This window comes from Pteropus alecto, unplaced genomic scaffold (assembly GCF_000325575.1).
Source record: "Pteropus alecto unplaced genomic scaffold, ASM32557v1 scaffold34, whole genome shotgun sequence".
Lineage (NCBI taxonomy): Eukaryota > Metazoa > Chordata > Mammalia > Chiroptera > Pteropodidae > Pteropus > Pteropus alecto.
The window spans coordinates 2,141,746-2,155,798 of NW_006435763.1; the positions used below are offsets into that span (position 1 = coordinate 2,141,746).

The 14,053-nt window shown below is 45.6% G+C and overlaps 1 protein-coding gene and 1 pseudogene across 1 annotated transcript in view; one reads left to right on the forward strand and one right to left on the reverse strand.

Moving 5' to 3' along the window:
- Positions 1-14,053, forward strand: part of SNX29 (sorting nexin 29) — a 443,554-nt gene that overhangs the window by 136,666 nt on the left and 292,835 nt on the right. The gene's annotated exons all lie outside the window — the stretch shown is intronic.
- On the reverse strand, positions 9,133-9,251 carry LOC112479151 (annotated as a pseudogene).

Sequence of the window (14,053 nt, forward strand, 5' to 3'; positions counted from 1 at the left end):
GTGCGCTTATGTACCCATGTGTCCTCGTGTGCAGGTCTCTGCTTGTATGTGAGTATGTACTTGTGTGTGGGTGTGTGCCCATGTGTCCTTGTGTGTAGGCGTGTGTGTGCACATCTGCACTTTTGGTATAGCAGGTGAGGGAGGGCGTCTCAGGTACACGGGCCACATAAAGAGAGCGCCCAGAGGCTAGAGTGACTGTGGCATGTTGCCTCGACCGCTTACGGTTCAGTGTGCGTGTACGCGCAGCAGGCCTTTGTCCTTGTACAGGCTGCTCTGCTGTGGGGAGAAAGGGCTGAAGTGGCACCAGAGTGGAGGCAGGGAGGCCACTGAGGAGAGGGTGGAGGCGATCCAGGAGGTCAGAAGGGATGACCTGGAGGGGCACGGGCGGGGTGCAGAAGGGCACTCTGGGAGGACCTTGGGAGGTGGGCTCCACAAGATGGGGTGGCTACAAAGGAGGAGCTGTGGAGGGTGGTGGCCAGGATTCTGTGGATGACGTATGTGGGGTACGCGTGTGTGCACTGATGGCGACGCCAGCTGGGGACTCGACTGTTTGCAGTGCCTCGGAGGCACTGCTCTCCAGATCGACAGTGGTGGGTTATATTTACAGCCGTGGAGCCCAGGAGAAAAATCGTGGCTGGTGCATTTGGAGTCTTGGGAAGGTGGTGTGAGTTTTATATCTTAGAGGACTTGGCTGCTCGGAGGACAGCTAGTGAGATCTTTCCCCAGGGCCAGGGTTCCTGTCGGTGGTCTGCAGTTCCTTCTGTAGTTCCTGACGGACCCTGTAGGAGACTTCTGATACCCCTCCCTGGTTGGCGGGGGCCCTCTGACAAGCTGAGGGGTTCCTACTGAATCATGTTACCCCTCCTGTTGAGTGGGGATTTCAGGAAGCCGCCCGCATCACCTTCGTGTAATAACTAAGAGCATCAACTCGAAGCCAGCCTGGGGGCTGCTGGTACATCACTAAGCCTTTCTGGAAGGCTGAAATTTATAAAAAGGGAGGGAAGCAAGCTCTCACAGTTCCTTCCATCCTGAGATCGTCCTGCATCAGGTAGCAGTATGTGTCTGGTTTTGATATGTCTTCCCCAAAGCATGGGATTTTTTTGAGTGGCGTTGGTAGACTCTCTCACCTTGAACCTGTGCTGTTTAAAACAGACTACTGAGGCCAGGTGGGGCCCCCAGCTCGGGCTCTGGCTGGGTTGCAGACTCTGTGTAGTTTCTGTCTTTGCAGAGGAGGTGAGTGTAGTTCAGGGCTGTTGCCTCCTCTGTCATCTGTGGATGTGCTCTAGGAATGGCCGCTGTAGGGGAAACAACGTGGGTGAGGATTCTTTGGGTTGCAAATAAAAAAGTCCCAACGCAGATTAGTTTATTTAACACAAACAGAAGCAAAAAATGAGGAATATATCGGTTAATGTAACTGGAAATCCGAAGGGATGGTGTAGGTTTCTGATAGATCTGGATCCAGACCGGTCATGAAGTTTCCGGCCTCTGAGTCTTTCCCCTGCACTTTCTTTCCGGGCTAATGTCATGCTCAGGTGGGCTTTCTCTAGAGGCAGGGAACATGACCTTGGGCAGTGGCAGGCGTTTGTTCTTCCTGCAGGGCAGGATCTCAGCGAAGTGAGCATCTCCGTTCCTCTCCCTGAGGACCTCGAGAGCCTTCCCTGGCCTGGCTCATCAGTTCCAGGACGGGCCTGCCCCTGCTAGGGAGGGTGGGGCCATGCGATTGACAGGCCCACCCGTATCTCATGAAGGGCGATTTCCAGAAGGAAGACAAATGGGATGACCAAAAATAGAAGAGTTCCCTCCACCCCGAAACCTTGGCAAGTGCCCACAGCCACAGAATCCCAGGTTGCAGGTCTCTGAAATGAAGAGTAGAGAAATTCCTCCTGGCCGAAAGGGTAGGGAGCCTTACTTATAGGCTTAATGCAGCATTTGGGTCAAATTCATGTTTCCCTAATACTGTTAGAGGAATTTACTTTTGACATCAGCTTCTAATGTCTCCTGTGTCCCCAACTCATGACATGGCCAAGGACTTAGTTTTAATTCTCAGCTTTAATTCAAGGACTTAGTTTTAATTACCAGCTGTGTGCCTTCAGGCAAGTCTCTTGGCCTTTCTGGGGCTCAGTTTTCAATGAACACCAAGCCCACCTACCTCATGGTCTTTTCATGACGATCAAATGAGAATCCTGACTTGGTAAACTGTCATGTTCATAGTGGACATTCCAGCTTTTTGTTGGTGTCATTATTCTGGGCATACTTTTTTTTTTTTCCCTAAATTACACTAAAAACTTTGAATCTTTATTCTAGAAGTGCTGTTCTCACAGATTTAGAGGTTTTTGTTTTTGTTTTTCTTAATTAAAAATGCGCAGTGTTACATAAGTACGAAATGCAAAATGGCTCTTATATTGTTTGGCTTTTCTTACCTGCTGAGGAGAAAAAGGCTCTGGAGGTTTTTAAAAATAACTGAAGGTGGCAACTCTTCTTGGCAATTTTGAGAGGGAGGGGATAGAAGGAAAGAGGGGGCAAGGCTGGAGGGAAAGCTTGAAGACAGGCCAGAGCGTGTCACGGTGGCTGTGTGGGGCTAAGATCTGTCATTTCACTGCTCTGGGTGTCAACACCTCCAGCACCTTCGTCCCCCAGGCTGACACAGGAAGAGGATGGTGGATGCATTAGGAACTTGGCTTGAACTCCAGCTGCAGTGTTTACTAGAGATGTCATCTTGGTCAACATCCTTCACTTCTCTGAGCCTCAGTATCCTCCTGAAAAATGGATTCATAATTGTACGTTCCTCATAAGGTTGTCGTAAGGGTTAAATTAAGTAATCTAAGCAAAGCGCTTATATTAAGGGATGGCAGATATTAAGGGCTCAGGGAATTGTCATCGTCATTTATGTGATGTTATAATAATGAATTTGATTTTTATAACCCTTTGAGATAGAAAGGAGAGACGGCCATGCAATTCTCAGTTTAAGGGGAATGGATGCTGAGATTCATAGATACGAAGTAGCTTGTATGACATATCTCAGGGCACATAGGTTGGCAAACTTTTTCTGTAGACCAGATAGTAACTAGTTTTGGCTTTGTGGGCCATATGGTCTCTGTTACAGCTACTCAACTCTGCCATTGTGGTATGAAAGCAGCCACAGATGACACATCAATGAATGATTGTGGCTATGTATCAATAAAACTTTATTTACAAGAACAGGTGGTGGCTGGATTTGGTCTGTGGGCTGCAGTTTGCCGACCCCTGACATAGCTGGTAAGTGGTCCGGTGCTGAGGTAGGTCATGCATCTGGGTCTTCTGGTTTCAAACTCTAGCCCTGTTCCACTGTGACATGCATCTTTCTCTGCATGCGTATCAGGAGATGCTTCTCCGCCAACCAGGAGCCAAACACCTGCTCCTGGAGCCGATGAGAGCCTATGGGGAAGCCCTCCTTATCGTTGCAACTTGTGTGATGCCTGCCGAGATGTTTCCTCTCTCATGTCTCATGTCATCGCCCCTCTGCTGCTTATTGACAGTTCAGCAAAAACAAATCTGATGAGCTCGAAGTCATTATCTGGAACGGCAGGCTCCTGCCAGCACCCTTCTCCTACTGCAGAGCGCAGGTCAGCAGCCGCCTGGGTGCCCCGTTGCTACTGCACAGCAGCCACCCACAGCGTGCTCCTGAGCTGCCGAAATAACCGTGTGGGAGGGATGGAGGAGTGAGTTCAGGGCTGTAGCCCATCAAGAGAGCAAATGACCCCCACTTATCCTGTGACCACTCCGACTGCTGAAAGTAAGGGCAAGGAGGCGGCTCCATCTTGGCAGGATAAGTCACTTGAGATTTTCAGCCTTGACCTCTGTTCAAAGGAAAGGGCGAGAGAGTCTAGTTATTGCTGCCGGTGTTCGCCATCAGTGGACAGGGAGGGAGAGAGATTTAGCGTTGGCTTTTAGCCAGCTCCACAGCAGCATTAGCTTGAGTTGACCTGAGCGGGGCTGGAAGAGGACTTTAACGATGACAGACAAACCCCCTCATGTGGCGGTCACCAACTTTCAAGGCAGCATTTGAAGCAGCACAAAAGAATTCTCCAAGCTCATTTAAAAACTGAAGGAATAGGTTTATTTTCTCTGCAGTCATGCTGTCGGTGTTTTATAAATGAATAATAAAAAGATTAGGAGGTTATAGAATGATATGAAAATGCAATCTGTGTTGGGTGGCTCATTCGAAAGTTGCTAAATTCTCTCTCTTAGTAATAAACAGCATATTTAAGGAGATTTTGTGTTTGGTGGTTTTGCTCTTTGGGTTTTTGGGGGAGGAAAATGGTTCTATAAATTCAGAGTATTGTTAATGCTTTTAAAATCTTAATTCTTTTGTCCCTGAGGTAGGAGGGTTAGTACAGAGCTTAGTGTCCTCTCCTGAGAGGTCCGACAAAAATTAATTATATTTCATTTACTGCTTAGGTAACTTCTAAAGGGAGTTTGGCTTGGGACTAATCACTTGGGGATTATTTTATTTTTAGGGTCGATGTTCAGGGATTATCTAAATTGTTACTTATCTGTTACTATGCTGCATTTTACCGCCTCTTAAAAATTCGCAGCAGGCGTTGGCCTCCTGTCAGAAGTGGGTCACTTTGTTATGGACTCAGTTATGTTTTCCCCAACGTGTATGCTGAAGCCCTAACCCCCGATGTGACTGTGTTTGGAGATAGGGTCTGTCAGGAGGTAACTAAGGTTAGATGAGGTCATGAGAGTGGGGCCCTGGGCCGTTGTGCTGGATGTTATTATAATGAGAACAGGAAGTGACACTGGGAATGTGCGCACATGGGAGAGACCAGGAGAGGACACGCCGAGAAGGCGGTCTTCCGTAAGCCAAGGAGAGAGGCCTCGGGAGAGTCCAAACCTCCTGCAGCGTGGTCTTGGCCTTCCAGCTTCCAGAACTGTGTGAAATAAATTTCAATCGTTTGAGCCACCCAGCCTGTGATATTGGTTATGGCGGCCCTAGGAGCTGAACACACAGTTAACTGAGGTCTCTCCTCCCAGCTTTTGACAGGTACAAGCTCAAATCCTGCGTCCAGCGCTTATTAGCCGTGTGAATACCTGGGGCAAGCGAATTCATCTTTTCGTGCCTCAGTTTCCTTTTCGTGCCTCAGTTTCCTTTTCTGTAAAATGGGGATAGTGTGTATCCCAGAATTACATATTCTGTGTACACGTGTTGTTCTGGCGTGAGTTGTGGAAGGGGCGGGCTCTGCCTGAGCCCTGCTCCCTAACGATTGTCCGCATGCTGATGCTCGTCGTCCCTGCAGGATCCTGGTTTCGGAGACTTGCTTTGTCAGTGCTGGAGGCAGCCATCTTCCCAGGACTTACGACCAAAGCGGTGCGGCGTAGGGGAAAACACCCTGGTTCTGAGGTCAGGCCGCGTGGGTTTTCATCTCAGTTTTGCCTCTCTGTGGGCGTGGCCAGTGGCCAGCTGCTTTCCTGCTCAGCCTCAGTTTGCTCAGCTGTAAAATGAGGGTAGGAGTGGAGTCGGGCTGGATCTTCTTGCATGTGATACAAACTTGATGATTTTATGATTCCATTTTAATAATCACAAATGTGACTAGGCCCCTCACGACTGTCCTTGTGGTTTTTCTTTCTTGGTGGGGCTATCAGTCTGCATGGGGTCTTAATGAAGGATACATTCATCTTCTGGAGAGGCAGACTTGCTCACGTCCTCTCATATCCCCCGTGCTTGTCTTGGTGCCTGGTATGTATCAGACGCTCAATTCTTTTTATTTTTTAACAACTTTCCTGAGATACAATTGACATCAGATAATTCACCCACCTGAAGAATGCAATTGGTTTTTAGTACAATTACAGTGCTCAATTATTTTCTTTTCTCATTTAAAAAGTGAATGAATGAATTTTTTATCTGGGGCTTCATATGTAACATTCATTCATTCAGTGTACCAGTATTCGCTGAGGGCCTGCCGTGTGCAAGATAAGGAGGTAGTTTCAACACCGGGGATTTGGCCGTGTCCCAGTCAGATGGACTTGTGTCTCCATGGAGCTCACGTTCTTGTCAGGAGGACCCCGCGAGCCCGGGTTTGGCCTCCCCTCTCTCCTGTAGCTTCTCTCTAGCTGTCCAACACAGCCATCCAGCGATAACCCACAGTCCCCTTTATCTTAGACTTTACTGTCCCCGCCATTCCCCCCATTGCTAATATAGGATTTGTGTCATTGTAGTTTTCATCTGATTAGTATTCGTTGGACTTGGGGAGCGGACCAAGGGCAGGAAATGTCAAGCCAGAGGTTCCACAATTCCACAAGCTCCAGAGGGGGCGACGTGAGGGGGCCTCTCAGGACGAGCATCGCCTGGTTACTGGGCCCGGCCTTGGTGGTGGGTGACTCCTCTGGTCCCTCTGCCACAGTCTGAGTAGTTATTGTGTGGGAAGGTGTGAGCTGTTACTGGTGGTGGGAAGAGATGGGAGGCTTGAGTTGTGGTCATTTCAGACTGAAGCTACCTCTGTCATTGTCCTTGGTCCCAAGATTCCACAAAGCATCCTGGCTTTGGTCAACCTTTAAATCAGCCCAGGACCACAAAAGGCCAAACCTCCTAAGGAAGGAGGCCCATAGTCCTGGAAACAATACGGAACCCTGAACAATTCGGAGGCTTGTTTAAAGGCCTTTTTGTCTCTTTATTGTAGCGAGGAGCATGGTAGGGACTCAGATTCGCCAGAGATGAGTCGAAACACGACTTTCCGGTGTGCAGTTGACCCTTGAACAACACGGGGGTTAGGGCTGCAGACCTCCTGCACAGTTGAAAATTTGCATATACTTACAGTTGGCCCTCTGCGTGTGATTCCCAACTCTGGTCTTGACCCTTAAACAACATGGGTTTGAACTGTGCTGGTCAATTGCAAAAAAAAAAAAAAAAAAAAAATCTGCCTGTAAGTGCTGTAAGTGGACCCGCACAGTTGAAACCCGTGTTGTTGAAGGGTCATCTGTAGACCGTGGGGGTCCTTTCCCTTTCACCCTCCCCTTTGCTTCGTGATGGTGGTCGTCTGTTTTTATGGACCCCGAAATAATATCTGAGTCATCAGACAGAGTTCGTAAAGTTTAGATTAATTCGAATGGTGTCTCGTTTTCTTTGCACAATTGTGTAATTCTATAAACATGTGTAAAGTGGATGGAGCATACTTAGGTAAATGGACAAATGGACTTGAGTTTCTACTGTAGCAGAATCGTTATTCTGGGTCTATTGTGTACATGTTGTGGTATGAAGCACATGAATTATTATGGTACATGCTAATTCTATTATCCTTTGCAACCTTGACGTACTTTGTGTGAAGAGGAAGGCATATACAAATGCAATATAAAAGAGGTTAAGTAAAAGACTCTGTAATAATGAATTTGAGTTGGAAATAGCAGTATGAATAAGGTATTTTATCTTAAAAAAAAAAAAAGATGTTTGTGTATATATCTGTATATAGTCCCGTGTGCAGATAATCTCTTAAGTCTCAGGATACCACCAGCACTACTGCCACACTGTGACTGCCGATAACAGATAAAAAAATTTGCATGTATGCTTTCCCTATTCTCCTCCTTCCTGTGAAGTACTCATTTTTTAGCGACGTTACCTGAGAGGATAGCCAAAACCGACTTTACTAATTCCCTTTAATCCGTCTTAGTTCTGTAAGTTTATGTACGTTTTCCACTAGTTCTGTTGCTGTCTTGCTTGTCCTCTCGACTGTCTCAAGCTTATTCTCTGATTCTGCAGGGGGAGCTCATGGGGACAATATTCTCAGTAGTTCTTAAGTGCTGTTAGTAGTTTGTGCTCTTAATACTTGAAAATCAATTTGGTAGATTTAAATCCTTAGATCACGTGTTTTTGAGTATCTTGAGTATGTCTACATTTTAGGGAAGCATTGCCGTCAAAGTTGGATGATCATCTCATTTTCTTTTCCTTAGAAGTCACTTGCCCAAAGGAGTGCTTCTCTTTCTCTGAAGTTCAGTAATTCTACTAGAATGCATCTTGGTGTCAGTCATTCAGAATTAGTATTCCCAGGCACATAGTGTGCTCTTTCCATATGTAATTCCAAATTTTTTTCTTTCAACAAAGTTTTTTCGAATTGTTGTTTTGTATCTGTTCCTTCCCTTTGGTTTTCCTCCCGAGAAGCTTCTGTTTTCTGTATGTTAGATCTTATTTGCCTGTTTTAATATTTGTCACTTTCAAGTGTCTGTCTTCTCTTCTCTTCTTTCTCTCTCTCTCTCATCTCTTTGTTTCCTTTTAGGTTTTTTAAAGCTTATTCTTTTCACCTTCTAGGTATTCCTCTTAGTTTGGTCTTCATTTCTGAATTTTTTTCTTTAACCTTTCTAAGTTTTGTCACCTCTTTACTGAGTTTTTCTAATTCTGGTTCATGTTGTTCTTTCGCGTCTTGCATTATGTCTGTATTGTCTTCTGGCTCAGTTTGAAATGGAAGGTTACAAGCGCGTGGCTGTTTCTGGCATACCTTCATCATCTGCAGGTATATTCTACTTGTTCTTTATGTTCTTCTAACTCCGTATGGGATTTTATCTGGATACTTCCTTTTTGCTCTTGTTTATGTGTAGTCACAACACCAAACTTTTAGAGGGAGGTGGGGTTGAGGCTCCCCCGCACCCCCCGACACCGCCAAGTTGTTTTCATGTAGTAATCAGGTTTATGGCAACCTGTTTTGTCACACTTCCTGCCATTGTATCCCTCCTCTACTTTTATCTAGGTCTTTTCTTTCCTTCACCTCTAGTGTCTCTGTACTGCTAAATTAGGATTCCTCTCCAGTAGTTTTTTTTTTTTTTCTCTCATTGTGGGGCCTTGTCCTAGTGGATCAGTTTTGAGAATAAATGGAAGCCACCCTGCTTTAGTCCCTTCACCTTTACTGTGGGTCCCTTGCACTCGTCGATAGTTTTATTGTACATCTTAACTTGGCCCACCATGCTCTCCTTTCCTGGGAGTGCCTGTTGGTGATTTGCAGGTGCTTTCTTCAGGATATCTCATTAGACACCCTGTGCCTTCTGCATTCTCCTACACAAATGCCGATACCGTACAGACCTTGTGGCTATTGGTTTGTCCTTACTGGTTATATTTTGGGGTTTGTGGGGCTACCTCGTCACCTAGCTTTGTTATATTCTTTTTTTTAGTGCCTACAGCACCAGGTCTTCCTAGGTGGTCTACCATCCAAGTACTAACCAGGCCCGACCCTGCTTAGCTTCCGAGATCAGACGAGATTGGGCATGTTCAGGGTGTCATGGCTGTTGACTGATTGTTATATTCTCTATAGGTTTTTGGTTTTGCTAATTGCAACACACACACATATTTAAGTAGGTTAAAAAAACTTCCGTTAGCATTGCTACTGTCTTTCCAAAATCTCTCTCTAAACAGGCATTTCAAATAATACTAATAAATTTCCCCTGTAATAATAGTCCCACCAGCCAAAGCACAAAAGCAGAAGCTACCAGTGAGGGTGAAATCAAAGGTGAACAGTCAGCTGGTAATAGGATGATTGATTACTGTGGATCAGAGCTGATTTTGCTTCACATTCATGATTACTCTGCTGGCTCCTAACAGCCTCCATTCATTCAGAGCAGAGCTTCCCAGCCGGGTACCATGGAGAGCTCCTGGGGGCCTAGACAGTAATTGCTTCCGCCATTGGGGCTGCCAGAGGAACCCAGGTGGCAGCAGCCCCCAGCTGGTTGCCCCAGTCTGAGTGGCTTCATTTGTCCACCCTCAGTGGGGTATAGAAATATCATTTTGAGCCTTGCTTATGGATTTATTGTGGATTTATTTATTCATCGAACATTTCTTATTTTTAAAGAAATTCCCTAAGTTTTTATTTTGAAAAATTTTAAACCTACAGAAAAGGTGCAAGACTAGCACAATGAATTTGGGCACACCAACAAAAAACCCTTCACCTGGATTCACCAGTTGTTCATATTTTTTGCATTTTTTTCATATCCACGTTTTTTCTTAATAAACAAATGAATAAACACATACACCTATATATGTAAATATATATTTATACATACATTTTTTTATGTACTATTCGTAAGTTGCTTTAGACATTATGATTTTTTACCGCTAAAACCTTCTATATTCATCTCTCAGGAGTAAGGGTGGTACCCTCCATTACAATATTATTACCGTGCTGGAGAAAATGGACAGTAATTCCATAGTATCTAACACACAGTCCATAATCACAATTCCCTAATTATTCCTAAGCCATTTCCCCTCTTAGATTCAATTCCCAAACCAGGCTTATGAATTACCTTTGCTTGTTTTGGCATCAGACCGCCCTTGAGCCTGAGTTCTGTGCCATGCACTCTGCCGGATTTGGGGATACAGAGAACAGGCAGGGCTGAGTTCCTGTTTTTAAGGAGCTCATGGTTTAGAAACAGCCATCTTACAAATAAAAGCGACGCAGATTTGGGCCTCCTAGATTTTCCTGCTGGTAGCCTTAGTCCGGGAGTTTTAATTCACCTTTATAACAACTGCCTCCAGCTCCCTCCTGGTCTTCAAACCCACCATGCCTGGTCAACTTCCTGGAATCCATGTATATTTGGGCACTGACCCGATCAGCATCAAAGCAAATGTGCTTATGTGAGCAAGCAAATGACAATTTTGTTGTGATCGCTGAACTGTAAGCCACCTAATTTTATGTCAGGTCCTTGCTATGACCCTGAAGTTTCCATCCCACAGCTGTCTCTGAAATTTGTCAAGTGTCAGTAGGGAGTCTGAAGCTGGAAATCCTACAGGGGCCAGGTGGGTAATGAAGGTGAATAAAGCAGACCACCCACGAGAGAAAAGGGACTGGGCGTCTTCAGGGCACTTGAAAGGACTTGTCCTTCGGGGGCGGGGGAGGCTACTCAGCGCCCGCTGTGACAACCGCAATGACATGTGGGCCTTGTGGTTAGGCATTTGGCTTTTTCAAGAGAAGCTGGAAACCTAGATCTTTAAGGGAGATACCTTGCTTTGTAATTATTTGCGTCTGATCAAAAAGCCACATCAGACGGACACACATGTGCTCACACTCACTGCTCTGAGGGTCTGCAGGCCGGACCTTCCTTGGGGATGAGTGTTATATCCCCCCTTCAGTAACCTCTGTCTTTTTCTCTCTGCTGCTTGGCCTCCATCGTTGTATTCTGTTGTTACCTTTTTATTTTGGCTTTATTCATAGTCCACGCTTTCTGCCTGTGGTCTCAGGAGGCTGGGATTTGATGAGACTATTGTGACTTGTTCAACAGCCAAATTGAGTTTTCAGCTTGCTATTTAGATGTGGGCTGTGTTTCTCAGGAACAACAGCTTCTCAACAGCAGATCAGAATCTCAGGCACCACACCACCTCTTCGAAAGAATGAGATCCGTTCTAGACCTTTCCCCTCTTTTCTCACGGGCAGGTTGCAGATAATAGTGACTGCGCCCCCTCATCCCCAGACCCCGCTTACTCTGTCTCAGTGGTCCTGCCGGCATTCCCACAAAAGAGGCAGGCAGATTTTGTGGACTGCATCCCTCCGAACCATAATATTTATCACAGTAATAGTAGTGGCTGGGCCTTGTTATTCCAGATAGCGTTTAATATTTAATATGCTGTATTTATATTTACTGAGCAAATTTTCTGGGCTTTTCAGTGCCAGCAAGGAGCTATTCAGTAACCCTTTCAACCCTGCTGTGTGGGCTGTGATTATAAACCCATATTTTTGTTGGCTGGGAACCTTTCTTTATAAAGGATTTCTTTTGAGCAAACAAAAAACTTTATTTTCAAATAATCTTAAATTTGCCAAAGAATTACAATAATGGTAAAAGAACTCCCATGTACTCTTCAGTTAGGTTCACCAATTATTAGTATTTTGCCGTATTTGAGATGGATTTACCTATATATACCCAGATAAATGTTTTTCCCGATCCATTTAAGAGTTAGTTGTAAACATCACGACATCTTCCCCTTAAGTACTTGTATTTCCTAAAACAAGGGCGCTTTGTTACGAACTGCAGTGTCACGATAAAATCCGGGAGACTTAACACTGATGCAGTGTTATTATGTAAAGTGCAGCCCATATTCATATTTCACCAATTGTGCCAATTAAGCCCTTTATGGCCATTTTCTTTGCCTGCCCCAGGATCTAGGCCAGAATGAAGCACTGCATTGATTTATCCCAACTCTTTAATGTCCTTTGGTCTGGACCGCTTCCATGGCTTCTTTGATTTCCATGCCCTTGGCTTTTTTGCATTCCTCTTCTGGCCAGTTGCTTTGTAGAACAGCCCTCCCTTCCGGTTTGTCAGCTCTCTCCTCATGATTAGATTCAAGTTATATGTTTTCGACAGGAGCTCAAGAATTTTAAATCTATTTCCTCTTGGCCTAATAAAGGGACACTAGCAAGTAGACTTCTGGTCTTACGGATGGCAAAGCTTGATACCCAGAGTTAAGGTCAAGAGCAGAGGTGGCACTCGGTGGCCCCCGGCAGAATTCTGCTTACAGATGTGTTTTCTTTGGCCTGTGAGACGTTTTAAGAAATCGTAAATCAGCGTTTTAAGACATTAACACTTCACAGAGAAATCCAGATCTCCAGCTGCTCTTGAAGAGTTCGAAGAAGACCTGGCAGCACTGGGCCACACTCTCGTGTGCCTGGTATTGAGTCGTGGATGCCCGCTTCGGAGGGCATGTGCTCTGACTGCCCCGTGACCTCCACCCCTCAGCCAGTGCCCGACGTGCATTTCCCCGGCCTGCTTCGCTCCTTTGTGTTTCCTGCCTGGCTCCTGGAGGTCCGTGACTCTGAAACCTCCAGGACAGGCTTGCACTTCTGCTCTTTCTGTATTCCGCTCTCATACGCCATGTGCATTTTTGGGGGCAAATCAAGAAACAATTTGCCATTTCATATCCTCTGGCCTATCCTTACTCTTTTGGGGAGGTTGGTCTATTTGGATATCCATTCTTAGCTCTCCTGCAGTAATATCATCGACATTCACTCTTCCCAAAGCTACATTGTCATGTGGAGGACCTTCGGGTGTCCCAAGCTGACTCTCATGGAAGCCCAGGTTGGTGAGAGGCTCTCTCAACTCCAGTTAATGTGGGGGTTGCTATGTACCCAGAAGAATCTAAACCAGCCTAGGGAAATCAGACAAGTGATTTCTGAGCAGGTGAGGTTAAATCCAGGGCTCCATCGAGTTAGCCAGGGGACAGGCTGGGGAAGAGGACTCAGTATGGATGCCTGACCTGGAAATACTTCCAGGGGCGATTTGCCCACCACTCAAGGTCTTCCTTAGCCCTTCGCTTCCCTTGAGAGAACAGACATCTTCGAGTTGGAATACAAAGACCACGGAGTCCTGGTTTATAATTTATGAATAATGATAACAACAATAGTAATACTAGTAATAATAAAACGTTTAGTACTAACTGTATGGCAGATACTTTATATGTATTTGTATTTACGTGCACACACCTGTGCACACTTATTTTAATTCTCTCTGAAGTTTCTGAAGTAGGTACTTTTATCATCCCATTTTATAGGTGATAAAACCAGGGTGCAGAGAGGTTAAGTGACTTGCCCAAGGTCACACAGAGGCAGAGCCAGCCTATCTGACCTCAAAGCAAACATTTTTAATGGCACAAGACTGAAGCGAGCTGCCTTCTTCGTATATAAATGCCCCAAGTACTAACTTGAAAGAGTTTTGAGAGAAATGATAGTCAAGTATGATTCCGGCTGGTAAGTTTAGAACCCTGTGCTTTCCCTGTTGTGCTCAGGATATTCTGGGTGTGTGTCACCTGCAATTAATTACTTTGTGAGTTACTGGAGTCGTTTGGGCTGTTTTCCTGGCTCTGGGTATGAAGTGTGGGGGCCAGCATGCCACTCTGAGTGGAATTTACCAGGTGGCTAATGAGATGGGTTTATAAAGGATATAGTGAAATGGTGGGAACAGGGGAGAGAGCACTAAACATCAAACAAGCTTTTTATAGCGCCCCGCACCCCCCCGCCCCATCCAGCGTGTAGACGAGACACCACACAGCTCAAGTCAGAGAACAGTAAAGGAGAAATGCAGACATCCTGGAATTTGAGTCTCTAGGCAGCCC